The sequence below is a fragment of the Nerophis lumbriciformis genome, linkage group LG08, assembly GCF_033978685.3.
Source record: "Nerophis lumbriciformis linkage group LG08, RoL_Nlum_v2.1, whole genome shotgun sequence".
Taxonomy (NCBI): Eukaryota; Metazoa; Chordata; class Actinopteri; order Syngnathiformes; family Syngnathidae; genus Nerophis; species Nerophis lumbriciformis.
Genome location: NC_084555.2, coordinates 38960962 through 38975533, shown reverse-complemented (window position 1 = coordinate 38975533; position 14572 = coordinate 38960962). Strand labels below are relative to the sequence as shown.

Genomic DNA, 14572 nt, shown 5'->3' with positions numbered 1-14572 from the left:
GCCGCTAGCGAGGATGCTACATTGCGTTGAGGTCGAGGACGCACTCAAAATGTGTCTTCAAAATGCATTATCACGAAATGATAGTAATAAAGCTCTGTTGTCTGCCAAATTGATATCATTTATATCGTCTATATCAGTGGTCCCCAAACTTTTTGACTCGGGGGCCGCATTGGGTTAACACAATTTGGCCTGGCTGTATATATATATATATACATATATATATATATATATATGTATATATATATATATATATATATATATATATATATATATATATTTACTGTGTGTGTGTGTGTGTGTATATATATATATATATATATATATATATATATATATATATATATATATATATATATATATATATATATATATATATATATATATATATAATTTATTTATTTTTTACAGTTATATATATATATATATATATATATATATATATATATATATATATATATATATAACTGTAAAAAATAAATATATATATAACTGTAAAAAATAAATATATATATGCACACACACAGTAAATAAATAAATATATATATATATATATATATATATATATATATATATATATATATATATATATATATATATATATATATATATATATATATATATATATATATATATATATATATATATGTATGTGTGGGAAAAAAATCACAAGACTATTTCATCTCTACAGGCCTGTTTCATGAGGGGTTCCCTCAATCATCAGGAGATTTCCTGATGATGAGGCCTGTAGAGATGAAATAGTCTTGTGATTTTTTTCCCACACATACATATATTGCGCTCTACTACGGTATCTAGCACTATTTTTTGGATAACCTTATTAAGACATATATATATATATATATATATATATATATATATATATATATATATATATATATTTCTTTGCGCACTAATTGACTGAAAGAGCGCTTGCCCGACACTGCGGCGCGAGTGCGATGATGTCACATTGTCGAACGGAAAATGCATTTTTAGACAATATGATTTGCCTTAGCGGCTGGGAGACACCGAGAGTAACAAGCGGTAGAAAATGGATTAGAAAGGACAGATTTAAAAATAAAATATAAAAACCCCGTTTCCATATAAGTTGGGAAATTGTGTTAGATGTAAATATAAATGATTTGCAAATCATTTTCAACCCATATTCAATTGAATGCACTACAAAGACAAGATATTTGATGTTCAAACCAATAAACTTTATTTATTTTTTTGCAAAAAGTAATTAACTTAGAATTTCATGGCTGCTACACGTGCCAAAGTAGTTGGGAAAGGGCATGTTCACCACTGTATTACATGGCATTTCCTTTTAACAACACTCAGTAAACGTTTGGGAACTGAGGAGACACATTTTTTAAGCTTCTCAGGTGGAATTTTTTCCCATTCTTGCTTGATGTACAGCTTAAGTTGTTCAACAGTCCGGGGGTCTCCGTTGTGGTATTTTAGGCTTCATAATGCGCGACACATTTTCAATGGGAGACAGGTCTGGACTACAGGCAGGCCAGTCTAGAACCCGCACTCTTTTACTATGAAGCCACGTTGATGTAACACGTGGCTTGGCATTGTCTTGCTGAAATAAGCAGGGGCGTCCATGGTAAAGTTGCTAGGAGGGCAACATATGTTGCTCCAAAAGCTGTATGTACCTTTTAGCATTAATGGCGCCTTCACAGATGTGTAAGTTACCCATGTCTTGGGCACTAATACACCCCCATACCATCACAGATGCTGGCTTTTCAACTTTGCGCCTATAACAATCCGGATGGTTCTTTTCCTCTTTGATCCGGAGGACACGACGTCCACAGTTTCCAAAAACAATTTGAAATGTGGACTCGTCAGACCACAGAACACTTTTCCACTTTGTATTAGTCCATCTTAGATGAGCTCAGGCCCAGCGAAGCCGACGGCGTTTCTGGGTGTTGTTGATAAACTTTTTTCGCCTTGCATAGAAGAGTTTTAACTTGCACTTACAGATGTGGCGACCAACTGTAGTTACTGACAGTGGGTTTCTGAAGTGTTCCTGAGCCCATGTGGTGATATCCTTTACACACTGATGTCGCTTGTTGATGCAGTACAGCCCGAGGGATCGAAGGTCACGGGCTTAGCTGCTTACGTGCAGTGATTTCTCCAGATTCTCTGAACCCTTTGATGATATTACGGACCGTAGATGGTGAAATCCCTAAATTCCTTGCAATAGCTGGTTGAGAAAGGTTTTTCTTAAACTGTTCAACAATTTGCTCACGCATTTGTTGACAAAGTGGTGACCCTCGCCCCATCCTTGTTTGTGAATGACTGAGCATTTCATGGAATCGACTTTTATACCCAATCATGGCACTCACCTGTTCCCAATTTGCCTGTTCACCTGTGGGATGTTCCAAATAAGTGTTTGATGAGCATTCCTCAACTTTATCAGTTTTTATTGCCACCTTTCCCAACTTCTTTGTCACGTGTTGCTGGCATCAAATTCTAAAGTTAATGATTATTTGCAACAAAAAAAAAAAGTTTATCAGTTTGAACATCAAATATGTTGTCTTTGTAGCATATTCAACTGGATATGGGTTGAAAATGATTTGCAAATCATTGTGTTCCGTTTATATTTACATCTAACACAATTTCCCAACTCATATGGAAACAGGGTTTGTATATATATATATTTCTTTTAAACTTGGGACTTCCCGCTGGCCGGATTTTGGACGCTGGCGCGCCGTAGTTTGGGGACCACTGGTCTATATGGACACTTGAACATACCAAGTATAGTATTTGATCAATACTACAGTGACTAATCCATATTCTTTATTGTTACAAAATCACTTCAAGAGCAGAAGCCATCCATCTATCCATTTTTTACCGCTTGTCCCTTTCGGGGTTGCGGGGGTTGCTGGAGCCTATCTCAGCTGCATCTCGGGCAGAAGGCAGGATACACCCATGACAAGTCGCCACCTCATCGCAGGGCAAACACAGATAGACAAGCATTCACACCAAAAGATTAAAACCAGAGCTAATAGTTGCCTATGTTTAGTTATTTTAGTTATTTAGTTATTTTAGTTGCACTATTGACTTTATTAGGCTCAAAATACTGTATCTAGTAAAAGGGAACAAGGAAATACTTGAAATATTTAATTGATATTGTTACAACACCATCCTGTTTTTTTTCTGATTATAATTATGATCAACAATTGAATTATTCAATGATCTTGAAAATTTGGAAGTATCAGCATTGGTACCTTATTGCCAATACTGCCACTCTAAATACTTGGTTTTGGATTGATACCCAAATTTGTAGTGTTACCCAAAACTACCAGTAATGTACTTACTTTACTTAATCCTATTCGTCCCTAACGGGACGTGAGGCTTCGATGATCTGCCTCCATCTGGACCTGTCTTGAGGTAATGTAAAGTATCAAAACAACAGAAGAATAAGTGTAGTACCGTAAGTGTTGATATAACTACAGGTGGGGAAAATAATAGATTTTTAGATGCATCGCAATTCGGACATGGTCGATTATAGAATCGATTAGTAAACGTCGAAAATCTATTTATTTATTGTAAATAAAGCAATGCAGACAGTTCTGAAATTTGGCTTACCCCACCTCACCGAGAGCTCTGACCAGCTCTTTTATTATCGGGCACTTATATTCCAGTTTTGCACACATTTCCATTAATTTATTAAATGTGGGAATTAATTGAACTGTTTCTCATTCCATATGAATTGTTTTTCTAAAGTTGCAAGTGATAAACGCTTATTTAGTGAAGCAAAACAAAATGTAAAATGTAAAAATTAAAGATGCCTCAATAATTTATTTTTATTGAAACACAGCTCCTGAACTGTAATCGAATCATGAGGTGCCCAAAGATTCCCACCTCTAGATATAACCAGGTTACAACAGACAGTGACCAGCTATTAAAAATAAATTACTCAGTAGATTAGTATGGGGGAGCACAGAGACACGCGTCGACATCTCTCTGTGGTCCAACCGGAAGTAAGTAGATTAATAATAGTTTTGAGAATACAATACAGCCGGTAAAGACACAATGTTACAGCATTTGTCAGCTGCCACATTATGAGCTTTTGTAACCTGTTTTGAAATGCTTCTATCATCATTTTTATATGCCAAATAATATATTGTGATTTATCATTATCACATGAGTCTGCAATATATATCCCGTACTATTATTGTTGTTGTTGTTGTTGTTATTATTGTTATTATTATTAAATGTGGTGTATTTATTTAAGATTCAATTGCACTTCCGATATGTTGCAGCTGTACTCCTACTTTGAAGACAATAACCATGTCTACTTGGTGTTGGAGATGTGTCACAACGGAGCGATGGCCCACTACATGAAAGGCAGCAAGAGGCGTTTTTCTGAGAGGGAAGGTTAGACATTTCATTGGAAATCATTTTATTTACATAATGTGTATTGGGTGCCAAATAAAAATAGAGATCACTTTTCCCTAAAGGAGGAAATTAAACTAAAACATGATTGATTCCAACTACTTAAAGGGGAACATTATCACAATTTCAGAAGGGTTAAAACCATTAAAAATCAGTTCCCAGTGGCTTATTTTATTTTTTGAAGTTTTTTTAAAATTTTTACCCATCACGCAATATCCCTAATAAAAGCTTCAAAGTGCCTGATTTTAACCAACGTTATATACACCCGCCCATTTTCCTGTGACGTCACATAGTGATGCCAACTCAAACAAACATGGCGCATAGAACAGCAAGCTATAGCGACATTAGCTCGGATTCAGACTCTGATTTCAGCGGCTTAAGTGATTCAACAGATTACGCATGTATTGAAACGGATGGAACAAACAAACAAGGAACCCAGATTTCCCTTGCCCGGACGCGGGTCACCGGGGCCCCCCTCTGGAGCCAGGCCCGGAGGTGGGGCACGATGGCGAGCGCCTGGTGGCCGGGCCTGTCCTGTCCCCATGGGGCCCGGCCGGGCACAGCCCGAAGAGGCAACGTGGGTCCCCACTCCAATGGGCTCACCACCCATAGCAGGGGTCATAGAGGTCGGGTGCGATGTGAGCTGGGCGGCAGCCGAGGGCAGGGCACTTGGCGGTCCGATCCTCGGCTACAGAAGCTAGCTTTTGGGACGTGGAACGTCACCTCGCTGGGGGGGAAGGAGCCTGAGCTAGTGCGCGAGGTGGAGAAGTTCCGGTTAGATATAGTCGGACTCACTTCGACGCACAGCAAGGGCTCTGGAACCAGTTCTCTCGAGAGGGGCTGGACTCTCTTCCACTCTGGCGTTGCCGGCAGTGAGAGGCGACGGGCTGGGGTGGCAATTCTTGTTTCCCCCCGGCTCAGAGCCTGTACGTTGGAGTTCAACCCGGTGGACGAGAGAGTAGCTTGCCTCCGCCTTCGGGTGGGGGAACGGGTCCTGACTGTGGTTTGCGCTTACGCGCCAAACCGCAGCTCAGAGTACCCACCCTTTTTGGATTCACTCGAGGGAGTACTTGAGAGTGCTCCCCCGGGTGATTCCCTCGTTCTACTGGGGGACTTCAATGCTCATGTTGGCAGCGACAGTGAAACCTGGAGAGGCGTGATTGGGAAGAATGGCTGCCCGGATCTGAACCCGAGCGGTGTTTTGTTATTGGACTTTTGTGCCCGTCACAGATTGTCCATAACGAACACCATGTTCAAACATAAGGGTGTCCATATGTGCACTTGGCACCAGGACACCCTAGGCCGCAGTTCCATGATCGACTTTGTAGTTGTGTCATCGGATTTGTGGCCTCATGTTTTGGACACTCGGGTGAAGAGAGGGGCGGAGCTTTCTACCGATCACCACCTGGTGGTGAGTTGGCTGCGATGGTGGGGGAGGATGCCGGACAGACCTGGCAGGCCCAAACGCATTGTGAGGGTTTGCTGGGAACGTCTGGCAGAGTCTCCTGTCAGAGAGAGTTTCAATTCCCACCTCCGGAAGAACTTTGAACATGTCACGAGGGAGGTACTGGACATTGAGTCCGAATGGACCATGTTCCGCGCCTCTATTGTCGAGGCGGCTGATTGGAGCTGTGGCCGCAAGGTAGTTGGTGCTTGTCGTGGCGGTAATCCTAGAACCCGTTGGTGGACACCGGCGGTGAGGGATGCCGTCAAGCTGAAGAAGGAGTCCTATCGGGTTCTTTTGGCTCATAGGACTCCTGAGGCAGCGGACAAGTACCGACAGGCCAAGCGGTGTGCGGCTTCAGCGGTCGCAGAGGCAAAAACTCGGACATGGAAGGAGTTCGGTGAGGTCATGGAAAACGACTTCCGGACGGCTTCGAAGCAATTCTGGACCACCATCCGCCGCCTCAGGAAGGGGAAGCAGTGCACTATCAACACCGTGTATGGCGAGGATGGTGTTCTGCTGACCTCGACTGCGGATGTTGTGGATCGGTGGAGGGAATACTTCGAAGACCTCCTCAATCCCACCAACACGTCTTCCTATGAGGAAGCAGTGCCTGGGGAGTCTGTGGTGGGCTCTCCTATTTCTGGGGCTGAGGTTGCTGAGGTAGTTAAAAAGCTCCTCGGTGGCAAGGCCCCGGGGTTAAATGAGATCCGCCCGGAGTTTCTTAAGGCTCTGGATGCTGTGGGGCTGTCTTGGTTGACAAGACTCTGCAGCATCGCGTGGACATCGGGGGCGGTACCACTGGATTGGCAGACCGGGGTGGTGGTTCCTCTCTTTAAGAAGGGGAACCGGAGGGTGTATTCTAACTATCGTGGGATCACACTCCTCAGCCTTCCCGGTAAGGTCTATTCAGGTGTACTGGAGAGGAGGCTACGCCGGATAGTCGAACCTCGGATTCAGGAGGAACAGTGTGGTTTTCGTCCTGGTCGTGGAACTGTGGACCAGCTCTATACTCTCGGCAGGGTCCTTGAGGGTGCATGGGAGTTTGCCCAACCAGTCTACATGTGTTTTGTGGACTTGGAGAAGGCATTCGACCGTGTCCCTCGGGAAGTCCTGTGGGGAGTGCTCAGAGAGTACAGGGTATCGGACTGTCTGATTGTGGCAGTCCGCTCCCTGTATGATCAGTGCCAGAGCTTGGTCCGCATTGCCGGTAGTAAGTCGGACACGTTTCCAGTGAGGGTTGGACTCCGCCAAGGCTGCCCTTTGTCACCGATTCTGTTCATAACTTTTATGGACAGAATTTCTAGGCGCAGTCAAGGCGTTGAGGGGATCTGGTTTGGTGGCTGCAGGATTAGGTCTTTGCTTTTTGCAGATGATGTGGTCCTGATGGCTTCATCTGGCCACGATCTTCAGTTCTCACTGGATCGGTTCACAGCTGAGTGTGAAGCGACTGGGATGAGAATCAGCACCTCCAAGTCCGAGTCCATGGTTCTCGCCCGGAAAAGGGTGGAGTGCCATCTCCGGGTTGGGGAGGAGATCTTGCCCCAAGTGGAGGAGTTCAAGTACCTCGGAGTCTTGTTCACGAGTGGGGGAAGAGTGGATTGTGAGATCGACAGGCGGATCGGTGCGGCGTCTTCAGTAATGCGGACGCTGTATCAATCCGTTGTGGTGAAGAAGGAGCTGAGCCGGAAGGCAAAGCTCTCAATTTACCGGTCGATCTACGTTCCCATCCTCACCTATGGTCATGAGCTTTGGGTTATGACCGAAAGGACAAGATCACGGGTACAAGCGGCCGAAATGTCCCTGAATTGCTCACACACTCCGGCAGATTCAATGGGGGTCTGGCGGCAGATTTCTTTGACTTTATCGTTGGAAATGCATCTGCTTTGAGTGTCGCAGGATATCCACACATTCTTGCCATCTCTGTCGTAGCATAGCTTTCGTCAGTAAAGTGTGCGGAACAAACGTCCAATTTCTTGCCACTTTCGCATCTTTGGGCCACTGGTGCAACTTGAATCCGTCCCTGTTCGTGTTGTTACACCTTCCGACAACACACCGAGGAGGCATGATGTCTCCAAGGTACGGAAAACAGTCGAAAAAAACGGAAAATAACAGAGCTGATTTGTCTCGGTGTTTGTAATGTGTTTGAGAAAATGGCGGATTGCTTCCCGATGTGACGTCACAACGTGACGTCATCGCTCCGAGAGCGAATAATAGAAAGGCGTTTAATTCGCCAAAATTCACCCATTTAGAGTTCGGAAATCGGTTAAAAAAATATATGGTCTTTTTTCTGCAACATCAAGGTATATATTGACGCTTACATAGGTCTGGTGATAATGTTCCCCTTTAACCTCTTTTTTCAGTAGTGTCCTTTGTGTTGTTTGCCACAGCGAGACACTTCATGCATCAACTAGTGAACGGGATGCTGTACTTACACTCTCACGGTATCTTGCACCGAGACCTGTCCTTGTCCAACTTGTTGCTGACCAAAGACATGGACATTAAGATCACAGACTTTGGCCTGGCCACTCAGCTCAAACTCCCTGATGAGAAGCACTTGACCATGTGTGGGACGCCAAACTACGTCTCCCCTCAGGTGGCCACACGCAGCGCTTACGGCCTGGAGACTGACGTTTGGTCTCTGGGCTGCATGTTCTATGCCTTCCTCATGGGCCGCCCCCCATTTGACAGTGACACGGTCCCACACACGTTCTCCAAAGTAGCCCTTGTGGAGTATGAAATTCCCACTCATGTTTCTTTTGAGGCTCGGGATCTGATCCGTCAGCTGCTGCAGAAAGATCCCTCTCGTCGGCCCAGCCTGTCTGCGGTGCTGGATGACCCGTTTATGACCCAGAGCTTGCTGGGCAGGACCAAGAAGCTGGGCCTGGTCGATGATTACACCATGGATAGTGGCGTTGCTACTTTCTCCACTGCCTGTACCTCCTCCACGTCCGGCAGCAGTGGCAGTCGCCATCAGAGAACGAGGCACGTCATTCGCGCAGCCCTGCCCAACCAAATTTCTGCGATCCCAAGATTTCCACTCCAGCAAAGCAGGGCTGGTTTTGAGGATGGAGACCAGTGGCAGCAGTGGCCTCCACAGGACAGATTTCACAATGAAGATAGGGGCAGGGTGCGCCGTGGAGGTGAAAGTAGTCCGTCTCACTTACACTACCTACGGAGGGCCCACTCCTCGGATCGCTCCAGCCCCTCAGGACCGCTCCAAGGACCTGGTCTGGCCGAGCAGGGCAGATGTGACTCAAAAGAATCACTGACAGGCAAAGGAAGACTGGTCTTCCCTTATTCCTCCACTCCTCATCCATTCTCAGAGAGCGGCCGGATACCTTCACCTCCCGTCAAGCAGTCTGCAGAGTAAATACACTTTTTTTCTTTCAGTTCGAATTGAATTAGACTCCAGGTGTTTAATTCTGCTCTTTTGTTTTACAGCTCTGCGTACGTGTTGTCCACACAGACAGCACATCTACCAAGCCTTCATAATGAGGACATGGGGGGAGTTACTAACTGGCCAAATAATGATGGTAAACTCATCTTGTCCATGTCTGTAAACACAGTAGACTTAAGGCTACACTGAAAGAAAGCATGGTACAGGTATGGGAAGAAAGGTGTAATTGAAATTAAAATGAAGTCATTAATCTTATGATGCAAAAGTATATCAGACAGTTGTCATAGTGAGGGGGATAAGGTGTAATTCTGTGAGAAAATGTTATATATTTTTACGAGCATAGATTTGTAAAAAGTAGTAATAAAAAACATATAATTTTTAAAGAAAAAAGTTGTCATTGTTGTTTTTTTGTCCTCTTATTTTCCGGACCATAGGGCGCACCGAAATATAAGGCGCACTGCCGATGGTCTATTTTTTAAATCTTTTTTCATATATTAGGTGCACCAGATTAAAGGAGTCATCTTACTATGATTTTTTTCTAACTGTAAACCATTTCCTTGTGGTCTACATAACATGTAATGGTGGTTCTTTGGTCAAAATGTTGCATAGATGACGTTTTACAGATCATCTTCAAGCCGCTTTCTGACAGTCACTTCTGGATGCGCCGTTTTGTGGGCGGTCTTATTTACGTGACTCACCTTCAGCAGCATCTTCTCTCCATCATCTTTGTTGTAGCCGTGTAGCGTGCAAGGACGGGAGTGGAAGAAGTGTCAAAAGATGGAGCTAACTGTTTTAATGACATTCACACTTTACTTCAATCAATTACAGAGCAGCATCTCCTCATCCGGAAACAACCACACCAGAAATGTGTCCCGTGAAAAAACGTCCCAACAGAACTTTAATAACTAAAGTTCCTTGGGTGAATAATGTAAACTTACTATGCCAGTATGTTTTAGCGCTTTCATGGCGAGTTTACTGACAGATATAAATAAGAACTTTACACTACTTTTTATTAGAAATGGCAACAGCGGAGGATGAATGTCCCATAACAAGAAGATAGAGAAAAAGTAGAAGATTATCGACTACGGCGTTGGCGCGGACGCGCACAATTTTTCAGGATTTATGCAGATCCCAAATACAGATCAGCAGGTACCAGAAGGTAAGAAAAGTTGCTTTTGCATAATATTGCGAAACAAAACGACAGATAATATGTCTTACCTTGTACACACACCATAATAATACTCGTATGTTTAATGTGCCGACAATCCTTAAAACGGTGCGGCTTCATAGCTACCAAAGTCGTACTAAAACGTTTTGATAGATTTTTGAGCGCCATGTGTAATTTCTATATTTTTTATGTAACATTTAAAGTATTGGTGTTGTTTACTTGAGACCCATCATAGTGCAGTCTACACTTATCTCTTATGTTTGACTGCCATCTACTGGTCACACTTATCATTACACCATGTACCAAATAGAATTGCTTCGAGGTGGGTATGCTCAACCAAAATTATTTCTTACATTAGGCGCACCGGGTTATACGGCGCACTGTAGAGTTTTTAGGGAAAACGATTATTTTTAAGTGCGCCTCATAGTCCGGAAAATGCGGTAAGTGGATTCAAATATTTGTCCGAGAATTACGTTGTAATATCACCAAAATAAAGTAATTGTTAAAAAATGATGTGTAATTTTAAGACAATAACTTGTGACAAATATTATTAATTTGAATATCACCACTTAAAAAAACATACATTTACAAAATTTAAGTTGCAATATTAGGAGATATTTTATTTTTCAGGAACAAGAAAAAGTCTATATTCTATGCCAGAATGTTATGAAAAATATTATGCTAAGTTTAAAAAAGTATTTTAAATTCTGAAGTTGTCATATACATTTTTGCCACAGGGGTGCAAAATATATGTAGTGGTGTGTTGACCAAATGACACCATCGTCTAATTGCATAATTAGATCTGATCTGAACAAGTCTAAGGGCATGAACTGATGCTCCCCCGTTTTCCCTAGGTAGCTCTTGTATTTTGCTCTTTGCTCTTCTTTCCTGCCATCTTCCTGTTCAAAGGTTCAAATGTTCATAAAATCCTGTTTGGTACTTCAGCATAGTTTCTGGTCTTTTGCAGCTTTTGTAGTATTCTGCAACACAGACAGTCTCATTATAATGCGTTTGAGTGAGGGCGAACAATTAGCGCCGATTCTATTAGTGGCAGTCCAAATAAATAAATGTATTGGAAACACTATTAAGGGAAAAATAAGTTTTAATATTACACATCAATGTTTTTTAGGGACTAAAGTCTTAATATTGGATCCAAAAAGTCCACCTGCATTAAGTTGAGGTTGTCAAGTTGTCTTTTTTCTCCGCTGAAGGGAGTTAAAACCAATAGCTTTAAATCATCCAATCACAGTAAAATATAAAACTCCAGCTGATGAAGATTCTGACAAACAATTTAATTCCTCTCTCAGGTTGTACCCAGAGGCCCATTGACAGAAGCACTCACAGCAGGAGTGTAAGTTTCCATGGTGACAGAGGACTCTTAGATGTCCATAACTCGTGGTTGGACAAAGACGCAAGCCGGGCTGCCGACCCCCATCACAGACTGCCTCATGCCCAACCCTCCAGCCTCGACATGTACCACAGAGAGAACACACCTGCAGCTCACTTTCAGCCTCCTCACTGCTTCTCGTCCTCATCATCATCATCACAGCTCTCCTCAGCTAAAGCCAGCATGGACAAGGAGAAGAAGACTCTGAGAGATCTGGTCCTGCCTCTGTGTACCTCCAGGCTGAAGCCTATCAGACTGCAGACTAAACATAATGCCATTGTAAGATGTTTCTGCTGGCATTGTGCTTTGTGGATGTCTGTTTTTAATCCATGTCTGTCTCTTTGCAGGTGAGCATCTTGGACAAAGGCGAGGTTTCCATAGAGCTCTTGTTCCAAAATAGACGGGACAGGGTTAAAGAAGTCATTTCGATTTCTTCTGATGGCTCAACTGTGAGCTTTTTATCCCACAGATTCATTCTTTTACATCACATTTACATCTACAGCTCTAATGTGCCATTTCCTGCAGGTGACAGTTTACCAGCCCAATGGAGGGAAAGGGCTGGGAAGGAAAGGGCCTCCGCCCCCCCCCAAAAGATACTTTTGTTTTCAGCTATGATGAGCTTCCAGGTTAGTATGTATACTGTACATGTGAGAACACTAGGCTTGTTCGCTATACTGGGACTAACAAAGTAATACCTACCGTATTTAAAAAACTAAGTTTTATTGCAAACAGCAGGCTGAATTCCAACTACCGGTACCTATCTTCTCTCTTGTGCACACGTCTCTCCGTTCTCACTGCACCGACAACATTTCTTCGTTCTCCACCAATCACCTTAAAGGTGCGGTACGTTAACCTACATGAGAAAAGTCTATGCTGCAGGTGCACATTCTAATCTTCAAAATTCATAATGTGTGTGTGTGTGTGTGTGTGTAGATGATCTCCTACGACGTGTCCGACTTTACCTCGGCCAGCCTGAGTAAGAAAAGCTTTCCCACACGTCAGGACGTCCAGCAGAACAAAGGCAATGTGGTCATGTCCACTTTTGTGCGGAATATCGGCTGGGCCTCACAGGTATTTCATTAGGAAGCCAGAAAGGAGAAGGGGAGGACATGCAAATTATGTAGAGCCACTGAATGAAGGCAGAGGAGGGGACCAAATACAATAATTTTCATGTTATATACTCTTAACACTTCAATTTGGTTAAAAGATAATTTAGTAAGTAAAGTGTGTATTTTCTTGCAAATGTCAATGTGCCTTAGACCAAAATGCAGGTGGACCAAGAAGTCCAAAGCCAGTGGGACCAACAAAATGAAGACAATTCCTCCAGTAAGGTTAGTAGGATGGACCACCATATTCTGTCTTTTCCTCAATGGTCATAATAAATGCACCGGTGTCTCTATTGTCATTAAATTAGTTAACATTATAAAACTAAACAGCAAACACATTTGCTTAAGTATACTGTATGGTGGGCTGTCAAAATGTACACGTTAATGCAGATTGTTCCATCATAAATGACTTCCTGCAGAATGACCCCAAATCCCTGAATCGTATCTAGCAATGTATTTCAGTCTGTTTGTTCAAGTAGTGTTACCATTGTTTATTGCTTAAATGGGCAGTTGATCCGGTCGTGACACGCTGAAGAACTAAACAAGTCAATATGAAGGACACTAATATGACAATAGGAAATTTTAGTTCAAATAAACATGACCTACAATAAGGAGCTTTTGGTAGCCATCCACAAGCTTCTGGTTGAATTTTTGACCACTCCTCGTGACAAAATTGGTGCAATTCAGCTAAATTTGTTGGTTTTCTGACAAGGACTTGTTTCTTCAGCATTGTCCACATGTTCTCAATGGGGTTTAAGTCATGACTTTGGGGAGGCCATTCTAAAACCTTAATTCTAGCCTTATTTAGCCATTCCTTTATCACTTTTGACGTCATTCTCCTGTTGGGACACCCAACTGCGCCCAAGACCCAACCTCTGGGCTGATGATTTTAGGTTGTCCTGAAGAATTTGGAGGTAATCCTCCTTTTTTATTGTCCCATTTACTCTCTGTAAAGCACCAGTTCCATTGGCAGCAAAACAGGCCCAGAGCATAATACTACCACCGCCATGCTTGACGGTAGGCTTGGTGTTCCTGGGATTAAAGGCCTCACCTTTTCTCCTCCAAACATATTGCTGGGTATTGGGGCCAAACAGCTAATTTTTTGTTTCATCTGACCACAGAACTTTCCTCCAGAAGGTCTTATCTTTGTCCATGTGATCAGCAGCAAACTTTAGATGAGCCTTAATGTGTCGCTTCTGGATAAAGGGCTTCCTTCTTGCATGGTAGCTTCTCAGTTCATGGCGATGCAAAACATGCTTGACTGTGGACACTGACACCTGTGTTCCAGCAGCTTCCAATTCATTGCGGACCTGCTTTTTGGTGGTTCTCGGTTGACTCTTGATCATCCTGACCAATTTTCTCTCAGCAGCAGGTGATAGCTTGCGTTTTCTTCCTGATCGTGGCAGTGACCAAACTGTGCCATGCACTTTATACTTACAAACAATTGTCTGCACAGTTGCTCTTGGGACATTAAACTGCTTTGAAATGGCTCCAAGTGAATTTTCTGACTCGTTCAAGTCAATGATTAGTTTTTTCAGATCTGTGCTGAGTTCCTTTGACTTTCCCATTGTCGCGTTTGTAACCGAGTCTAATGACTGCATCACATGAGCCTTATTTAAATGGGCTTAGAGAAGTCAACAGGTGTCGTCAATCATAATCACTC

General features: G+C 42.9%; 1 pseudogene; it reads left to right on the top strand.

Annotated features, from left to right (window-relative positions):
• LOC133611190 (serine/threonine-protein kinase PLK4-like) overlaps nucleotides 1–13358 on the top strand; it is a 30814-nt pseudogene extending 17456 nt beyond the window's left edge.
• The last annotated feature ends 1214 nt before the right edge of the window (nucleotides 13359–14572 follow it).